Source organism: Cetorhinus maximus, chromosome 4, assembly GCF_964194155.1.
Source record: "Cetorhinus maximus chromosome 4, sCetMax3.hap1.1, whole genome shotgun sequence".
NCBI lineage: Eukaryota > Metazoa > Chordata > Chondrichthyes > Lamniformes > Cetorhinidae > Cetorhinus > Cetorhinus maximus.
Genome location: NC_135882.1, coordinates 50,944,595 through 50,966,065, shown reverse-complemented (window position 1 = coordinate 50,966,065; position 21,471 = coordinate 50,944,595).

Genomic DNA, 21,471 nt, shown 5'->3' with positions numbered 1-21,471 from the left:
GTGGAAGGGATGCCAATCAAGTGGGTTGTTTTGTCCTGGGTGGTGTCAAACCTCTTGAGTGTTGCTGGAGCTGCACTCATCCAGGCAAGTGGAGAATATTCCATCACATTCCTGCCTTGTGCCTTGTAGATGGTGGACAGGCTTTGGGGAGTCAGGAGGTGAGTTATTTGCCACAGGATTCCTCGCCTCTGACCTGTTCTTGCAGCCACAGTATTTATACAGGAGGTCCAGTTCAGTTTCTGGTCAATGGTAACCCCTAGGATATCGATAGTGGGGGATTCAGCGATGGTAATGCCATTGAATATCAAGGGACGATGGTTAGATTCTTGCTGTTGGAGATGGCCATTGCCAGGCACTTGTGTGGCACGAATGTTACTTGCCACTTGCAGCCGAAGCCTAGATATTGTCCAGGTCTTGCTGCATTTGGGCATGGTCTACTTCAGTATCTGAGGAGTCGCAAATGGTGCTGAACATTGTGCAATCATAGTACAGCCATGCATCAGTGAAAGCTACTGCTGCTTTATATTGAAAACAAGTCAGACTGTCATGTTACATTGGTTTCTTTGATTTTCTGCAGGAACTGATTACTAGCACAGTAGGTTATATAATGGAAGAAGAAGGCTGATGGAAATGAATCATGAATTGAAGCCCTGAGAGTAATAATGGAATGTTTTTCAGCTCAGCCAACAAAGAAGTGGTGGTGGCCGACTGCCAGCTAGAGAGGCTGCAACAAACCAGACACCAGTACAAATGCTGGAGCCAAGAGAAAAAATTCTAAGGCTTCATCAATCATACTTAGTTACCTCTTTCTCCTAATTAACTACTATTTGTTCCATCTTTATTCTTTAAGTGAAATGAAAATTCAAGTTTCACTCTTAAATCAAATGCAAACAAACTGCAAGCAAGGAAGAAATTAATTTAGTAAGCATTTATATCCCACATCTTAATTAAATAAAAACAAAAGGTCCATGGGCACTAATACATTATTTTTTTATATACTGTAGAGAGCTGACAGGATCAAAGTAACATGTGCTCTTCATTAGCTTATAACTGCCAAATGTAGTTCAATGAAAACTAAAATGATACCAGTAATAGTCTCTTGCAAAGGTCGCTATAGAAGATAAAGACAGGCATAATTGTCAAAGCAAATTGAATCCCCTACCCTTAGTCTGATGGCACAAATTTTATGGTCAAAGGTGCAGGGATGGCACTCATCACTGACCTCGGAAAAAGTTGCTCACAAAGATTTTCTTACTTTTGATGTCGCTTTTTGAAGTTGGGAATCTGTGGTTTCCAGCAGCAGGACAGGCAGCGAACCGACTAATCGGCCAATCCATTTGAAGAATTTTCACAGGCCTCAAAACAGGAAGTAAAAAGCAGAGAATGTTATTCACATTTCAATCATTGTACAGAGGGAATGATAACATAGTGGTAATCACCTGGATATTCACCATGTCAGGATTTTCGGGAGTGCCTTTAAATGGTGCGGGCTGGTTCCTGTCAAAAACCCACAAGCAGCACTCCCGACCTGGCCAGCTCCATCACAGAGCTAGGCATGTTCTACTATAACTTTCATGGAATTGGGCCAGGTTTTTAAAGAGTCGTGGTTCACAGCCCCTCAGAAGAGTCATGAACCCTAATCTGCATGAGGGGTCCTCTCAAAACGTATGTTCAGAAGGTCCTCCTCTTCCCCCCTATGCCAAATCATGCATCCCCAGCCACCCCAAGGCCCCTCATGCCCCCAGTGCCAAGATATGCACTTTCATCTATCCTCTATGGCCCCTCATGCCCCCTATGCCAAGCTACACCCTTCTATCGACCCCCTATGGTCCCTCATACCCCCATTCCAAGCTATGCCCTTCCACCCACCCTCTATAGCCTGTCATACACGCATGCCAAGCTATGGCACTGCCATGCCTATTAACCCGCTATGCACTGTATAAACCAATGAACCCTATGGTGACAGTTGTATACGTAAAAAATGCTTTAAAAAAGTAATTCAATTATAACTTTCTACTATGTTAAAAAAAGTCATTCCACTAGAAGGCAAGAAAAGCATCAATCATCCAAACCCTTTAAAGTTTCAGTAGCAAAAATCGCAAGCCCTTTAAACCACTTAACCTTGTGTAAGTAAACATTGTGAAATTGACCGCTGAAATCGGAGAGCCTAAGCTGTTGATCAAGCAATGTTTTCTCAGTGGTTCAAGTGTTTCAACAAGAGTAATGGTTGTCTGGGCTCTCAGCCAAGTATACATAATTATACAGTATATAGTGGGTCAATGGGCATGGAAGTTCCATAGCTTTGCTTTGGGGGTATGAAGGGATATGAGGGATGAGGGTGGATGGAAGGACATAGCTTGGCAGTAGAGGGCTTGAATGGTCATAGGAGGTGGCATGAGATGGCATGGATGGGCCATGGTGGTGGGGGGGGGGATGTGGGTGTTGAGGGGTTGTGAGGGTTGAGGGCTGGAGGGCCTTTGTGTTTTTATTTTCACTGGACAAAGTAGCACAGCACCAAGGTGGACCTTTTAAACAGCCTACCTTTGCACCTGGCAGCCCCTGTGACTGCCTTTACACTTTTTCCTGGGTTGGCTGGCCTGACTACAACCCAAACCCACCCACCCCAGCAATGAAGATGCCACCTTTGCAGGCATTTTCTCCCAAGGCATGTGGGCTGAGCCAGGAGTTTTCCCAACTCCCACTACCCACCTTGAGGATGAGAATTCAAGCTAATATTACTGGACTGGTAATCCACATGGCTGGATAAATGTTCTAGATACCTGTATTCAAACCCACCATGACAACTGGGAGAGAAATTCAATTAATAAATCTGGAATAAAGAGGTAGTCTCAGTGATGACCACCATGAAACTATCAGATTTTTATAAAAACCAAACTGGTTCCCCAGCATCCTTCAGGGAAAGAAATCTGCTGTCCTTAGCCAAACTGCCCTACATGTGACTCCAGGCCCATAGCAGTGTGGTTCACTCTTAACTTCCCTCTGAAAGAACCTGGCACATCACCCTGTATCAAGCTACGGAAAAATGTAATAAGAATAAAACTGGATGGACCACCCAGCATCAATGTAGGAAATGACAAAGGTACACCCTGCCCAGTCAATGCTGCAAAGTCTTCCTCCTTAACATCTGGGGACTTGTGCCAAAATTGGGAGAGCTGTCCAACAGATGAGTCAAGCAACTGCCTGACATAGTCATACTCACCAAATCATACCTTAAAGCTAATGTCCCAGGCTACTCCCCTGGTTATGTCAGAGGTGTGGCATGGTGATGTACAATCAGAGAGTCCTCAACATTGACTCTGAATCCCATGATATCTCAGGGCATCAGGTCAAACATGGGCAAGGAAAGCTCCTGCTGATTACCACCTACTGCCCTCCCTCAACTGATGGATCAGTATTCCTCCATGTTGAACACCACTTGGAAGAAGCTTTTAGGGTAGCAAGGCACAGAATTTTCTCTGGGTGGGGGAATTCAATGTCCATCACCAAGTTTCTCAGCAGCACCCATACTGACTGAGCTGGCAGAAGGGAAAACCGACTTGACCTTGTTCTCATTATTCTAAATGTCGCAGATGCATTTGTCCAAGACGGTATTGATAGGGCTGGTCGCTGCACAGTCCTTGTGGAGACAAAGTTCCACCTTCACATTGAAGATATCGCTCATTGTTTTGTGTGGCACTACCACTGAGCTAAATTCAGAACAGATCTAGCAACTCAAAACTAGGCATCCATGAGGTGGTGTGGACCATCAGCAACAGAATTGTCTTCACCACAATCTGTAATCCCACTGTCTGGCACATTCCTCACTCTAGCATTACCATTAAGCCAGGGGGTCAACACTGGTTCAATGTGGAGTCCAGGAGCAGCTGGATTAAGAGAGAAGCTTAGATATCATAAAACAATCCAGCTGTAGCCAGAGAATCACCTTAATGGCTTCTCTTTCCCCTCTCATACTGTTACCTCAAGTGTCCCATCATGATCTATTCTTAGTCCCCTCCTATTTCTCATCTGTCTGTTTCCCCTTGGCAACATCATTCGAAAACACAGTTAGATTCCACATGTACACTGATAACAACCAGATCTACCTCACACCGAACTCTATCATTACCTCCACTTTCTCTAACTTGTCAGACTGACATCCAGTGCTGGATGAGTAAAAAATTTCCTGCAACAAAATATCGGGAAGACTGAAGCCATTGTATTCAATTTTTCATTCCTTTCCCTAGCCACTGACTCCATCTTTCTCTCTGGTAACAGTCTGAGGCTGAACTGGGCCGGCTGCAACCTTGGTGTTATACTTGGCCCAAGATGAACTGCTGGCCCTGTATCTGCGTCATCACTAAGATTGCCTATTTCCACTTCTGTAATATAATCCCGACTCAGGTCATCTCCTACTGAAACACTTATCTGCGTCTTTTGTTATCTTTAGACTTGACTAACCCAATGCACTCTTGGATGGCCTCCAATCTTCCATTCTCTGTAAAATTAAGGCCATCCAAAACTCCTAACTTGTACCAAGTCCCATTCACACACCTTTCCTGTTTTGGCTGATCTATGTTGGTTCCCGGTTAAGAAATGACTCGCTCATCCTTGTTTTCAAATTTCTCCATGGCCTTGCTCCTCCCCATCTCCATAACATCCACTAGCCCTACAATCCTCCAAGATAACTGCATTCCTCCAATTCTGGCCTCTTTAGTTTCCCCGATTTTAATTCCTCCACAATTGGAGGCCATGCCTTGAGCTGCCAAGGCCCTGGAATTCCTTCCCTAAACCTCTCTTCCTGTATTTCCTCCTTTAAGACGGTCCTAAATTTACCTCTTTGACCAAGATTTTAGCTATCTGTGCAAAAATTACCTTACGTAGCTCGGTATCAAATTTTGTTCGTTAACATTCCTTGGAATGTTTTATTATATTAAAGTGTTCAATAAACACAAGCTGTTGTTTCAAAACATAAAAATAACACTATAAGTTAATGTTCTTAAAAAATGTGCAATTTTTAGATGCCCTTCTGAGGAATGAAACTCCACCTTGAAAAATTAAATTATCAGGGCTAGATAGGTAATTAATCAGTAATTATTATTTAGTATGCTGTTAAAATCTCAGACACTCCTCCTAACAGAGAAGGCGTAACATTTTCATCAGTTTGTACGTGAGAATGATGCATTAGTAGCTGAGATTCACATCAAACCATTTAATATTCATTACCACTGCAAATTCTGATCCAATGGTCAGGATCTTGTACTCTCACTGGTGGCAGATTTGGAGGTAGGAAGGGCATTTACTTAGGCAGGATGGTGGCATACTGAAACCACGCTGCCTTCCCACCTTTGCCAGAATTAAGTTCAAGGTGGAAAAGCCCGCAATTGACCTTCCCATCCTGCTGCCAATTGATGCCCTTAGGTGGCCAATTAATGACCCCATAGGGGCCTCATCCTGCCGCCACTGGTATTAACCCTGCTTCAGGCGATCCTGGCCACAGATGGTGTGCTTGACAGCTAAAACTGTGAGGCTAGCTTGTCACTTCCTAGGAGATCCCTCGATCAAGCACTGCCTTTGAAGACTGGACATCAGGAAGTGGGGGCCGTTGCTCAGAGCCCACTCCCCTTCCCTTGCTGACAACTCCCCTGCAACCCCCACCCGCAAAACATTCCCACTCACATTATTTAGCTGCAGCCTGCTCTGTGATCTTCGGACTCCAGTGTCAGTCCTATCGACCTCAGCCATGGCCTCCTCTGTGGTGCTGATGAGCACAAAAGTAGCCAGACTCTCATTGGCTGGCAGCTCTCAGTGGGTCAGACTTCCAGCCCTGGGGCCTTGATTCCAGGGAAAGGCCCGCCGTTGGCCTCGGTACTGCCTGATTGGTGTGTAGTTTGGTGAGCGATCCTGAAAAGTGATAGCGCGGGTCTCTCGCCGGCTCTCCAGCAGAATCAACAAGACTCCCTCCAATGTGTCTACTCACTCTTATTACATCTCTGGTGAGCTAATTTCACAATTAGCTCTAATTATAAACGTTGTCAGTGCACAAAACATCCCAGATAGCTCAGCTTTTGCTGCATTACCATCGTGTGCAACTAATGATATTGACAGAGATACAAAAGCACATCTGTGACTCCATAATGAACAAGCACAAGAATTGCTATTCCAGATACATTATTTAAGTAAACAGAATGACCATGACTATAGTAAAACAAAATGCTGTACTTACAATGTTTTGTTTTTAAGATAGCATCAAGGCCCTTTCACAATCTACCAGGGTAGAAAGGCATTGTATTTGTTGTTAACTTTTGTAACCTTATCACTGATGAAGACTTGCAGCAAAAAGCAAATGGTTGATTTTCAGTGTTGGAACTTTATCTCTTTCCCATTTTGTTATAAACACAGATGATGTTTGTGGGTGATGAAATGGTATCTGCAGGTGTAAGTGTGTACTTTGAAAAAATAGCTTACAGGTGGATCTAGACTTCATGGAGAATGGGTAAGCATTTTTTTTAAGTACAAGTACAGTATGATGCATTTCCAAGTATGAATACACCATGCAAACCCTTCGTACTCAAATCTGTTGAGCAAAGAGAGAACTTGGGGGTTACAGTCCATGAGCCAATGAAGGATTATGAGCAGTGTTGGAGGCTGTTGTAAAAATAACTAGGAAGTACAGTCCAGACAATGAGATATAAAACTATAAGTACAATCATTTCCTTGTATAAACCCTTGTCCAATCATATTTAATTTAGAATAAAGTGTACAGTTTTGGTGTCCACCCATGGTGGTGCATATCGAGGCTCTTAAAAGTTCAGAGGAAGGTCTTTGGATATATACCTGGATTAATCGCCCTTACTGATCAAGGAAGGCTTAGGGAGCTGGAACTCTTTATTTTGGACTTTGAGGGAATAATAATTGAGGTCCTAAAGTAATGAAGGAATTAGACAATAGACAAAAGAGCTGAACTCAAGAAGTGAGGTGAGAGTAATTGTCCTTAACATCAATGCAACATTTGACCAAATATGGCATGAAGGAGCCCTAGCAAAACTAGAGTCAATAGGAATCAGGGGGAAACTCTCCACTTGTTGGAGTCAAATGGAAGGTGGTTGTGGTTGTTGGAGGTCAATCATCTCAGTTACAGGATTTCACTGGAGTTCCTCAGAGTCCTCAGCCCAACCATCTTCAGCTGCTTCATCAATAACCTTCCTTCCATCATAAGGTCAGAAGTGGGGATGTTCACTGATAATTGCACAATACTCAGCATCTTTCGTAACTCCTCAGATACTGAAGCAGTCCGTGTCCATAAGCAGCAAGACTTGGACAACATTCAGGCTTAGGCTGATAGGTGGCAACTAACATTCGTGCCATACAAGTGCCAGGCAATGAGAGAATCCAGCAATCTCTCTTTGACATTCATGGCATTACCATCACTGAATTCCCCCACTATCAACATCCTGGGGGTTACCATTGACCAGAAACTGAACTGGACCAGCCATATAAATACTGTGGCTACAAGAGCAGGTCAGAGACAAGGAATCCTGTGATGAGTAACTCACCTCCTGAATCCCCAAAGCCTGTCCACCATCTACAAGGCAAAAGTCAGGAGTGTGATGGAATACTCTCCGTTGCCTGGATGAGTGCAGCTCTAACAACACTCAAGAAGTTCGACATCATCCAGGACAAAGGAGTCCATTTGATTGGCACCTCATCCACCACCTTCAACATCCACTCCCTCCACCACTGATGTACAGTGGCAACAGTGTGTACCATCTACAGCAACTCACCAAGGTTCCTTCAACAACAGCTTCCAAACCCACAACCTCTACCACCTAGAAGTACAAGGGCAGCAGATGTATGGGAACACCACAACCTGCAAGTTCCCCTCCAAGTCACACACAGTCTTGACTTGGAACTATATCACCGTTCCTTCACTGTTACTGGGTCAAAATCCTGGAACTCCCACCCAAACAGCACTATGGGTGTTCCTACACCACTTGGACTGCAGCAGTTCACAAAGGCAGCTCACCACCAAAGGCAATTAGGAATGGGCACTAAAAATGCTAGCCTACTAGTGAAACCCACATTCCATGAAATAATTTTTAAAAATACTCTCCATGTGAATATATTAATACTTGAGCTGGATAGTAGGAGGACTAAGGTACACCTGCACAGCTTACAAAGGTAAAAGTTGGGTTAAATATTTGGAAACATTTCTTTTTAAAGAGAGTCATCAATCTCTGGAATAACTTGCCAATACATGTGGTGTGTATGGATTCACTACAAAAGCTCAAAAGCGAGCTGAACAGGTTCCTGCAACTGGAAGACACCTCAAGGCACATAGGTGAACAGGTGTAATGAGTCACTGTTGTGCCCTGGAGTCTGCTCAATCACCTGCGAGAATTACAGAAGAATCTCCCAGAGTTTTATTTTCCTAAACTGGCTGAGCATATTCCTCTGGTTTTTTTGCCTCTCTCTTAAGGAGTTAATATTGTATTCAGCTAGCATCTTACTGGGATGGAAAGAATAAATGTTCTTTTCATATACTCGTAACATATCCTACTTATTTTTAAGGATAGATTACAATGTATTTTTTACAAAAATTAAAAATAGGTTAAACTATCTTTGATTGTGGAATGCAGTGGAGAACCAAGAAATTAATGAGCGAGTAAGTTCATAAAATGCACATGGAGCAAAATGCATTTGTTCTGTTTGCTAATGCAATGTTTGAAGGAGTGTTTGAAGGGATGCATTGGAATAGCATATTTATTCCTAAATTTTAAATGTCATCTACACTTCAAAAGCTTTTAAACTCCCGGGAAATTGGGGTTGCAATACAATTTCTGGGCAAATACTTGCAAATGCAATTCTCTGCTGGTTTCATTTATTTTTGACTGCTATTTTGCAGACGTATATTGACAGATTAGTCATGAGGTACCATATACATAGAATTATTTTCAAGAATTGAAACAAATTATTAAAACAGCTATGCATGTTTTAAGATCTCACACAATTCTGCACCAGTAGGATTAACTTCTATAGGTAGGTTTGAGGAACCTAACAGGCTGTTCTTATGATAATTAGGTGGGAGTTTGCTATGTCTAGTGACCATCTTTCTAAAGCTTAAAACCCAGAAAAAGAAGTTGTATCCTGACAATGAGCTCATTGTTTTAAATATATCAGACAGACTGATATTCTTCCTGCGACTACATGAGCTTCAAGTCAAACATACAAGTAATTGTAAAACCCAGTGTCTCAATTCAAAGTTTGACGTCTTGTGTTGCAACTATTTTCCTGAAATCCAATTCTGTTCTCCCGACCTCTTCTATCACTTTCTTTCCCTCTCTCATTTTCCCCCCCTCTGATTACCTTTGTGCATGAGTCCCTCTCTCATTCCCTCCCCTCTTCGGGTCTCATTTCTATGTTCTCACATGGTAGTGGTCTGTCCCATGCTTGATGAACAGCGCCTTTATTCCAGGTACCAACATCTGGCTTCTTTTCCACGAGGGCTCGCAGTGATCATTGTAGCTGCAACGTTTGCTCTTCACATGGATTGTTTAAAAGTCTAGTTATACAGACACCACCCCGCATATGGTAGAGCATTCTAGATAAAAATAATGAATTTAATTAATTCAAAATGCAATCTAGCTGGATCAGAATGGAAAGTGGTTTTATCGTGAGTCTCTGGTGTGTCTCTCAGGTCGAGTGTGGAAGCTGGACAGGTGCAAAGAGCTGCACTTCAATCACAAAAGAGCTGCATGCAGCTCAAGCAACACCAATTATATACCCTTGTATTAAATCATTCATTTATTAATTCAAAGTGTTCACTAGAGTGTTAATTATGGATTCCACAAAGCATTGTATTGCTGTTTGATGCTCTCATAGTTAAAGTAAATTATGATTTCAATATGTGGAAAAGAATACTGATATATGCAGTTTTGTTTCAATATTTAAGGAATGTACATCAACTGCAGTATGGAACTAGAAGGTTAAGAATGACTACAGAAAAATAGTTAATTGGAATTATACAGACACTCTCAATTTGTCAATTTATTAAATTAAACTAATGGTCAAAATTATGCAAAAACTGTGAAAGAACATCTGAGTTGCAGAGCAGACTTTAGGACTATGTGGTTTATTATGTAACGTCTGTATTGCACAGAACAGTATACATTAGTTCTGCAGTTGTTTTTCCCAGTAGTTCCACTGGTAATACTATACTCCAGTTATGCTATACTTTTGGGACTGAAAGGCTCTGACAACTGCCAAAAAATATTCCCAAATGTCTATTGGAACAACCTTGGCAATGGAATAAATGAAGCTGTTGGTTCTGTCCCAATCTCCCACTGATAAAATGCAATTTACAAGCCAATTTCTCAACTGGATTCTACACACTGTAATCTATCACGCAATAGTGTGCATGATGTCATCACGCTGTTCAATGCATTATGGATAGGCCCATTGATTTACGGGCTTGAAAAAGGCAAATTCTACATTTATTATACACATTCGGGATTTTTACCATCGTTTTGGGGATCACATGCTCTGATTCCATCTGTTCATAATTAAGGTCAATGCTTTCTGGTCAATGAATGGAAAATCAGACAGGGTATATAACGGGCTTCCGATCACATATTGCACCAGTTTTAAACCCCTGCCAAAATAAATGCTACTTTAATGTGTGGGCTTTTATCCAGGATTTTACAAGTGTCTTAGGGTTCAAATTTTCTGATTCTGTCCTTTTTTCCCTGAAAGCAAAAAACAGTGGCCTTGATAATGAGGTAATCCAACAGTGTTTGTGTTGCCCAATACTTTTGCCACATGTGGTTAATTCCAAGTCTAGAAGTGACTAACAGATAGCATCATTGAACAAGTGATCTTAGTATTCACATTTGCAATGCATATGGGTATGAACTTTAACCTTTTAATGCCCTTGGTCTGTTCTTGAACAGAGCCACTTTCCAGTCTTTGTACAGACACATTGCCATTTTGGTTATCTCAGCACAAATTTCAGTACCATTCCTATCATTGTTGAGTGACTTGCTACCTATGTCACTACAACCATAGCATAATTCTTTATTATTAGATTTTCATTTATAGGCATTTCAGTTAAAGCATTCTTTAATTTAAAAAAATTTGCCAATCAGAGGACCAGCAGCTGAGCAGCCTCAGCAGAGCCACCAGGAGTGGTGATCACTGCTGAGGCAGGCTGGAGACCTAAGGCCTACAGAGGGTAGGAAAAAGAAGAGAAAAAGATCAAAGGGCAGAGTGCTAGAGCAGAAGCCCTCTGGGAATATTGTGGGTTACAGGGGGTGCCTTCCCTTCCTGCGGCCCTCTTTTTACTGCATCAAACCTTCCCCTTGCCCAGGTTGTCCTGTCATTGGCAAAATGCCACCTGCATAGTAAAATGACCCTTAATAGGATCTTTGTTTCATGTTTAAGGACAGCAGTGCTTCTCAGTGTTTTCTCATTGTAGGTCTTTATTGAATTGATCTCAAAATAGCAACCTCCAGAGAGATTGCCTCATGGCATAGTCACATGACTATGGCAAGCCAGATGGGACTTGTAGTACTGTTGTATTTCAAAACCCAAACATCCCCCTTTTCATACTGAACAAAGATACAAACATCCCCCTTTTCCTAGCGAACAAAAGCCAAATTTTCAGGCACGATCATATATAACTGTATTACCCAAGTTACTCACTATACACCCACTGTTCTCATGCATTAACAACTGTTTTTTCTACTAGTCAGTCTCTGCTGGGTTGATGACTTCCAGATCATGCCGGTAGCTCCTCATGTTTTTTTCATGGCTACATATTGATTCTTCAAGGAGTCTTTCAGGGTCGCACCTTCATTACATGCCTTTTCTGCCTGCCGTTTTGCCTGGCTGTACATCTGGTTGAGTTTTTTTAACTCCCGCTTTGTTTTGCCAACTGTGGAAATGAGGGTCGCTATCTCCTCCTGGTACCTTTGTGTCGTCTCTGAAATTTGTTTGTTCAAATCTCGCATAGCTTCTTTCATTGCAGGCTTCAGTTTATCATGCATTTTCAACAGTATACACTCAGCTTAAATCTTGTACTTCAAATCTTCCACTCCAGCTCTGTTGTGAACATTTTCCTGTAGAACTGCTTCATTTACCTTCGGCTCATGCATTTCATAGCAACTATCTTGAGGTTTACTTGAATATTGTCTCCCTCTCTCTGGGGTATTCTATCACCCTCCCTCTAGGTCTTTTGCTGCCCTCCCTCTGGGGTCATTTGTTGCCCTTTCTCCTTTGGCACGTTCAGGGTTGTCAGTCCAATTTTTCGACTTACTTCAGCTGAGATGAGTGACTGGTGCATCCCATCTATGGTCTGGAAACCCGGATCTTCCTTCTTGCCATTGCACTGGGTTCTCAGACTAATTCATCCTCTCGCTATGAGTATCGTGCCATCATATAGCCTCAACCTTACTTTCAAGGACTTCATTTTTTGGGATCACCATGTTGAACTACTTCATACAGGTTTGTGCATTATGTTGCATGTGCACCCGTGTCTATCTGACACTTCTTGTTCACTTGATCCTCTCCTGCGGTTGTCACTGTAACAGTCACAAGCTATTTATCAAATATAGACTTGACTGAACCAACCTGTTGTATCGTGTATAGTTATTCATCAGACTCGTCTGCTGATATCTCTCCAGTGGCCATCTATATAGGCTTGTTTTGCTTCTTTCCAGCCATACACTTGTATTCAAAATGATTCGGCTTCTTGCAATTAAAACACTGCTTTCCCCACGCTGGGCAATCCTTCTTTTCCTTTGTATGATGTTCTTCATTGTATTTGCATCCTGCCCTTTGTCTGTGATAGCTCTGCTCTTTCAGCCCAGAATGTCTCTTAGCATAATGTACCCCCTGGTCTGCTCTACATGCATATGCTCTAGCCGACGTTTTATAACTTCCGCATTTCTAACACTTCTGGCACATGTCTAACACTTTCTTGAGCATCAGTTCCTCATCTTTCAGTAGATTTTCTCTCACCAAGAAATCCCGTTGCCTGAGACTAATCTATCTTTAATCAGATTATCTTTTAGCTTCCCGAATTCACGTGATTCTGCAAGCTGTGTTACTGGAGTCACATACAGATCTATGGTTTCAGTTTCACCTTGGGCTCCAGTGTTGAATATATTGCATTCAGAAGTAACATTCACTCGAGGTTCAAAGCTTTAGTTCAAGGCTTTCAAAATCTCTGTCATCTGTTTCCTTTGTTCATCAGATAGATTTAAGGTGGAATACAATTTGTAGCAGATCCTCTCCCCCCCAGCCAAGCAGTGTTAGAAGCGTGGCTACTCTTATTGGTTCCGGCTTGTTAATTAAATCTGTTGCCAGCTTGTAGTTTTGCCATTGCAAGTGGAAAAGCTGCCAATTTTGCTACATATTGCCTTTCATTTTGACAGGAGCTGAGAGGGGGAAATTTATAGCAGCCATGTTAACTCACTCAGTATTCTACTTACAGCATTCGGTTTGTTTGCTTTTCCTTGTCCTTTTCGAGCAGCTTTCAGCAGATTATAACATTTATGTGTGCCTGGGTTCTGTGTGTCTTCTCTGCAGAATTTCCAGGATTTTAAATCACTATTTTAGCTCCACTTCCTGACACCATTTTTTAAATTCATTCATGGGAAGTGGCTAGGCTAGGCCAGCATTTTTTGCCCAACCCCAATTGCCCTTCAGAGGGTGGTGGTGAGCTGCCTCCTTGAACCACCGCTGCAATCCATGTAGTGTAGGTACACCCGCAGTGCAGTTAGGGAGGTAGTTCCAGAACTTTGACCAAGCCACAATGAAGGAACGGCAATATATTTCCAAGTCAGGATGGTGAGTAGCTTGGAGGGGAACTTCCAGATGGTGGTGTTCCCATCTATCTGCTGCCCTTGTCCTTCTAGATGGTATTGGTCGTGGGTTTGGAAGGTGCTGTCTAAAGAGGCCTGCTGAGTTCCTGCAGTGTATCTTGTAGATGGTACACACTGCTGCCACTGTGCATCGGTGGAGGAGGGAGTGAATGTTTTGGAACAAAAACAGAATACCTGGAAAAACTCAGCAGGTCTGGCAGCATCGGTGGAGAAGAAAACAGTTGACGTTTTGAGTCCTCATGACCCTTCGGCAGAACTGAAGTATATTTAGGGGAGAGGTGAAATATAAGCTGGTCTAAGGTGGGGGGGCGGGGTGAGAGAGAAGTTGAGGGTGGGGTGGTTGTAGGGATAAGCAAGCAGTGATAGGAGCAGGTAATCAAAAGATGTCACAGACAAAAGGATCAAAGAGGTGTTGAAGGTGGTGATATTATCTAAGAAAAGTGCTAATTAAGAATGGATGGCAGGATACTCAAGGTACAACTCTAGTGGGGGTGGGGTGGAAAGATTGACAAGGTATTAGTTGTAGATTTAAAAATAATGGAAATAGGTGGGAAAAGAAAAATCTATATAAATTATTGAAAAAAAAGGGAGGAGGAAGAAACGGGGTGGGGATGGGGGGAGGGGGAGTTTAAGATCTAAAGTTGTTGAATTCAATATTCAGCCCGGAAGGCTGTAAAATGCCTAGTCGGAAGATGAGGTGCTGTTCCTCCAGTTTGCGTTGGGCTTCACTAGAACAATGCAGCAAGCCAAGGACAGACATGTGGGCAAGAGAACAGGGTGGAGTGTTAAAATGGCAAGCGACAGGGAGATTTGGGTCTTTCTTGCGGACAGACCGCAGGTGTTCTGCAAAGCGGTCGCCCAGTTTGCGTTTGGTCTCTCCAATGTAGAGGAGACCGCATTGGGAGCAACGAATGCAGTAGACTAAGTTAGGGGAAATGCAAGTGAAATGCTGCTTCACTTGAAAGGAGTGTTTGGGCCCTTGGACGGTGAGGAGAGAGGAAGTGAAGGGGCAGGTGTTGCATCTTCTGCGTGGGCATGGGGAGGTGCCATAGGTGGGGGTTGAGGAGTAGGGGGTGATGGAGGAGTGGACCAGGGTGTCCCGGAGGGAACAATCCCTACGGAATGCCACCAAGGGGAGTAAAGGGAAGATGTGTTTGGTGGTGGCATCATGCTGGAGTTGGCGGAAATGGCGGAGGATGATCCTTTGAATGCGGAGGCTGGTGGGGTGATAAGTGAGGACAAGGGGGACCCTATCATGTTTCTGGGAGGGAGGAGAAGGCGTGAGGGCGGATGAGCGGGATATGGGCCGGACACGGTTGAGGGCCCTGTCAACGACCGTGGGTGGAAAACCTCAGTTAAGGAAGAAGGAGGACATGTCAGAGGAGCTGTTTTTGAAGGTAGTGTCATTCGTTGCTCCCAATGCGGTCTCCTCTACATTGGAGAGACCAAACGCAAACTGGGCGACTGCTTTGCAGAACACCTGCGGTCTGTCCCCAAGAAAGACCCAAACCTTCCTGTCGCTTGCCATTTTAACACTCCACCTTGTTCTCTTGCCCACATGTCTGTCCTTGGCTTGCTGCATTGTTCCAGTGAAGCCCAACGCAAACTGGAGGAACAGCACCTCATCTTCCGACTAGGCACTTTACAGCCTTCCGGGCTGAATATTGAATTCAACAACTTTAGATCTTAAACTCCCCCTCCCCCCATCCCCACCCCGTTTCTTCCCCCTCCCTTTTTTTTCAATAATTTATATTGATTCTTCTTTTCCCACCTATTTCCATTATTTTTAAATCTACAACCACTACTTTGTTAGTCTTTCCACCCCACCCCCACTAGAGCTGTACCTTGAGTATCCTGCCATCCATTCTTAATTAGCACTTTTCTTAGATAATATCACCACCTTCAACACCTCTTTGATCCTTTTGTCTGTGACATCTTTTGATTACCTGCTCCTATCACTGCTTGCTTATCCCTACAACCACCCCACCCTCAACTTCTCTCTCACCCCGCCCCCCCCCCCACCTTAGACCAGCTTATATTTCACCTCTCTCCTAACTATACTTCATTTCTGCCGAAGGGTCATGAGGACTCAAAACGTCAACTGTTTTCTTCTCCACCGATGCTGCCAGACCTGCTGAGTTTTTCCAGGTAATTCTGTTTTTGTTTTGGATTTCTAGCATCCGCAGTAGCTTTTAGCTTTTTGTTTTTATGAATGTTTGTGGATGTGGTTCCAATCAAGCAGGCTGGTTTGGCCTGGATGGTGTCAAATTTCTTGAGTGCTGTTGGAGCTGCACTCATCCAGGCAAGTGGAGAGTATTCCATCACATCCTGGACTTGTGCCTTGTAGATGGTAGACAGGCTTTGGGGAGTTAGGAAGTGAGTTACCGCCACAGGATTCCTAGCCTCTGACGTATTCTTGTAGCTACAGTACTTATATGGCTAGTCCAGTTCAGTTCTTGGTCAGGATGTTGATGGTGGGAGATTCAGTGATGGTAATGCCATTGAAGTGCAAGGGGCAATGGTTAGATTCTGTCTTGTTGGAGATTGCCATTGCCTGGCACTTGTGTGGCGTGAATGTTACTTGCCATTTGTCAGCCCAAGCCTGGATATTGTCCAGATCTTGCTGCACTTGGACATGAATTCCTTCACTATCTGAGGAGTCGCAAATGATGGTGAACATTGTGCAATCATCAGCGAATATTCCCACTTCTGACTTTATGATGGAAGGAAGGTCATTGATGAAGCAGCTGAAGATGTTTTAGCCTAGGACACTGCTGAGGAATTCCTGCAGTAATGTCCTGGAACTGAGATGATTGACCTCCAAAAACACAACCATCTTCCTTTGTGCTAGGTATGACTCCAACAAGCGGAGAGTTTTCCCCACATTTCCCATTGACCCCAGTTTTGCTAGGGTCCCTTGATACCACACTCAATCAAATGCTGCCTTGATGTCAAGGGCAGTCACCCTCACCTCACCTCGGGAGTTCAGCTCTTTTGTCCATGTTTGAACCAAGGCTGTCATGAGTTCAGGAGCTGGGTGGCCTTGGCGAAACCCAAACTGAGCGTCAGTGAGCAGGTTATTACTAAGCAAGTGCTGCTTGATAGCACTGTTGATGACCCCTTCCTTCCATCACTTTATTGAACTTTACTGATGATGGAGAGTAGACTGATGGGGCGGTAATTGACTGGGTTGGATTTGTCCTGCTTTTTGTGTAAAGGACATACCTGGGCAATTTTCCACATAGCCGGGTAAATGCCAGTGTTGTAGATGTCCTGGAGCAGCTTGGCTAGGGGCGTAGCAAGTTCTGGAGCACAAGTTTTCAATTTCGTTGCCAGAATATCAGGGCTTATAGATTTTGCAGTATCCAGTGCCTTCAGCGTTTCTTGATGTCACGTGGAGTGAATTGAATTGGCTCAAGACTGGCAGCTGTGATGCTGGGGACCTCTGGAGGAAGCTGAGATGAATCACCCACTCGGCACTTCTGGCTGAAGATTGTAACAAATGCTTCAGCCTTATCTTTTGCGCTGATGTGCTGGGCTCTTCCATCATTGAGGATGGGATATTTGTGGAACCTCCTCCTCCAGTGATTTGTTTATTTTTCCACCACCATTCACGACTTGATTTGGAGGGACTGCAGAACTGCAGAGCTTAGATCTGATCTGTTGGTTGTGGAATCGCTTAGCTCTGTCTATCATTTGCTGCTTTTGCTGTTTGGCACGCAAGTAGCCCTGTGTTGTAGCTTCACCAGGTTGACTCCTTATTTTTAGGTATGCCTGCTGCTACTCCTGGCCTGCACTCTTGATTGAACCAGGGTTGATCACCTGGCTTGGTGGGGGATATGCCGGGCCATGAGGTTACAGATTGTGAATGAGTACAATTGTGCTGCTGCTGATGGCCCACAGTGTCTCATGGATGCCCAGTCTTGAGTTGTTAGTTCCCTTCAAAATCTATCCCATTTAGTACGGTGGTAGTGCCACACAACACAATGGAGGGTGTCCTCACTGTGAAGGCAGCACTTTGTCGCCCCAAGGACTGTGTGGTGGTCACTCCTACTGATACTGGTATGGGCAGATATATCTGCGAAAGACAGGTTAGTGAGGACGAGGTCAAGCATATTTTTCTCTCTTGTTGGTTCCCTCACCACCTGCCATAGGACCTGGAGTGTTAGCACTAATTTTTGTACTCAGGTCCTGGAGTAGGACTTGAACCCACAACTTTCTGCCTCAGGTTGGCAAAAGTTCTACCAACTGAGCACAGAAAGTGAAAAAAATTGTGAATGAGAAGCCAGAGAAACAGAAGTGAATAAAAAGAGAGACAAGTGAAGGAGACAGAGCAGAAACTGAGGGAAATCAACTTCCATTCCTGTATACTCCTCACATTCAGGGAGATGTCTCAGACCACTTGGATATAAAAATATTCATGAATTCCTCCCCTTCCCCTCCTCACATCTCTTTTTCTCTGTCCCCTTCCCTCCTTCTCCTCACCCCATGTCCCCCAAGTTGGTCCAATTTTATCCCTGTACCCTAAGGCCGCTTGACCTGAATACTACCTTTGGCCTCAACTCATATGTGTACCACTTTGGGGAGACTGAGGAATATACATTGATAATAATATCATAATTTAAATTTACAAACCGTAATTTTATTTCTACGTGGGGTTCTGTCCCTTTAAATTGCCCCTTTCACAGTATGTGGGCATTTATTGCCCAGCTCTCACTGCGGAATGTGATATGGGCCACCTTCTTAAACAGCTGCAGTCATTCTGGTGATGGTATCCCAATAATAGTATTAGGTAGCGAATCCTAGGATTTTGGCCCATGGACAATGAGAGAACAGTGATATATGTTTAAGTCAGGATTGTGAAAGATTTGAAGGGGAACTTAGAGGTGATGGTGTTTTCATGATGTTGCTGCTCTTGGAGGTATGTGGGTGTGGGAGGTGCTGTTGAAGCCAGCTTGGTGAATTGCTGCTGTGCATCCTGTGAATAGTACACTAAGATAAAAGCAAAATACTGCGGATGCTGGAAATCTGAAACAAAAACAAAAATAACTGGAAAAACTCAGCAGGTCTGACAGCATCTGCAGAGAGGAATACAGTTAACATTTCGAGTCCGTATGACTCTTCAACAGGACAGTACATACTGCAGCCTCAATGCACTGGGCTGCTTATGCATGATTTTCTGTCTATCCTGGCAAACTCCCAATACAAGACCCACTTGTGTAAGTGAACTTGACCCTGCAAAATAAATGCACTAATTTTAAATTAAATGCTGAAGATAAGACCACCCTTTTTTTCTTCCCACAAATCTGTGGAATTGATATTGCATTTGAAGTTAAACTGTGGAAAGATTAGCATATGAATGCTTAGCACATTAATTCCTTAATCTGCTATTGTAACGGTGCTATTAGCCTACTTGCTTTTAACAGGATAATGCCTCTATTAAAATATCAAAGGAACTTGCATAAAATGTAATAAGCATTGATACGCCGATCTTAGCACAACTATATTTCACAGCCACTAAATCAGTAATCTCAAGTAAAGGGGTGACACATATTGTTGTAGGAAATGGAAATATTCACTCTTTGTTACAGTGAGGAGTGCGCTAAAGTTCATAAGACACATTTGGGATGCAGTGAAAAGAAGTTTGCTCTGCACCTGGCTATGCTGCATTTGCTCTAAGAATGCTTGATACTGACATGGGGGCAGGATTTTCACTGTGGGCTTCTGAACTCCACATTCACATCAAATGGGGGTCCAAAGAGTGCACTATGTGAGAAACTGCCATTCATGGTGATTTTCCCTGATTCGGCCAATTAGTGGCCAGAGGGCGGGCTCGAAAACCAATCAAGCTGGGTTCTCAAAGCTGGATGGCCAATATAGGAGGCCTTCCAGTTTGAAAGCTGCAGCAGAATGCCCTGGCAGGTAAGTGAGGAAGAGGGCACCCAAAATGGAGGCACCCGCTCTCCAACATTTTAAAATTTAAAATAAAAAATAAATCATGCAGCCAGGCCACCACTGTTGGGGGGGAAACTCATCCATGGGGTGGCCTGCGGCTTTGGGTGCTCCCAGACAGGCAAGGGGGACTTCCAAGCCTGCCTGAAGCTATAGACAATCTCAGTTGGCCTCCGTTTACAGGCCTTAATAGGCCTTTAAGTGACTTAATAGGCTACCCATTGCTTGCAAGTAGGTAGGCCATGACAACTGGGAAAATTGTTTGGTGGCGGGATGGAGCTTGAGAACAGGCATGCCAGCTGGTGGCATGAAATTCTGTGCCCACCCAACTCTGTTCCCACCCTCGACAGGAGCTAAAAGCCTGCTCTGGTTACCATGGTGGAAATGTTTTCCATTTTCTGCACTAATATACTATTATTACACAAAATTTATTAGTATAACGTGTAGCAAGATTTATAAATCCATGCTACATACAATTGCTTTGTTTCGAAAAAACCTTTCCTCCCTTTATTATTGTCTTTAGGTTATTTCCTGGAGTGTAATTTATAAACCAGTTAATCAAAGAATATGTTATTTAAAGACCACACAGCCAATACATTAACTAATACACTGCATAGCATAGGTAAACTCTATACTAGCTCCTCAACAAAAGCACTTTATCACACAAAGAAACAAAACACTGAGCTGCTGGAGTGTGAAAAGAATGCATTAACCTTTCACTAATCTTCCTCATTAATCATCATGCACAAAATAATCACATTGATGAATGGTTAGCCGCTCCAACAATTCAACCAAAATCGCATTGTGGCCTGTTCAAAGGCATGGATTAAAGCTCCCATGGAAATTTGCCCTTTCTGAACACATGAATATAATGATATCATTGTTGTGTGTTGAATCTATTTTTTCACATTAGTTTATGCTGTTTCAATAATGTCATAAGAAACACTTATGAAAAGCATAAACACAAATCATCAGCAGTTGTAAAGGCTGCGTCATTAGTATCGTTTGTTGTAGGTGAAAGTAGAATATCATAATGTAATTAAATAGAGTCAACGTGGTTTTATGAAATGAAAATGATGTTTGACAAATCTATTCGAGTCTTTTTGAGGGTGTAACTAGCAGGGTACATAAAGTGGGGAACTGGTGGATGTAGTATATTTGGATTTTCAGAAGGGATGTGATAAGGTTCCAGACCTGGAGATTATTACATAAGATTAGGATTCTTGGGATTTGTGTATTATATTAGCCTGGTTTGAAGATTAGTTCATGAAAAGAAAACACAGGGTAAGAATAAAAGCATCATTTTCAGGTTGGCAGGTTGCAACAAGTGCTTGACCCTTCGATTTTTGCAAGCTTAATGACTTAGACGAGGGGACTGAATGTGCTAATGGTACAAAGTTAGCTGGGAAAGTAAGCAGTGAGGAGGTTACAAAGCAGCTGCAAAGGGAGTCCGATTAAGTGATTGGGCAAGAAGGTTACAGACGGACATAATGTGAGTAAATATGAAATTATACCCCTTGAAAGGAAGAATAGAAAAACTTTTTTTAAAATATGTGAGACGAGTAAATGTTGGTACTCAGATGAATTTGGGTGTTCTAGTGCACAAGTGACAGAAAATTAACATGCAGGTGCAGCGGGC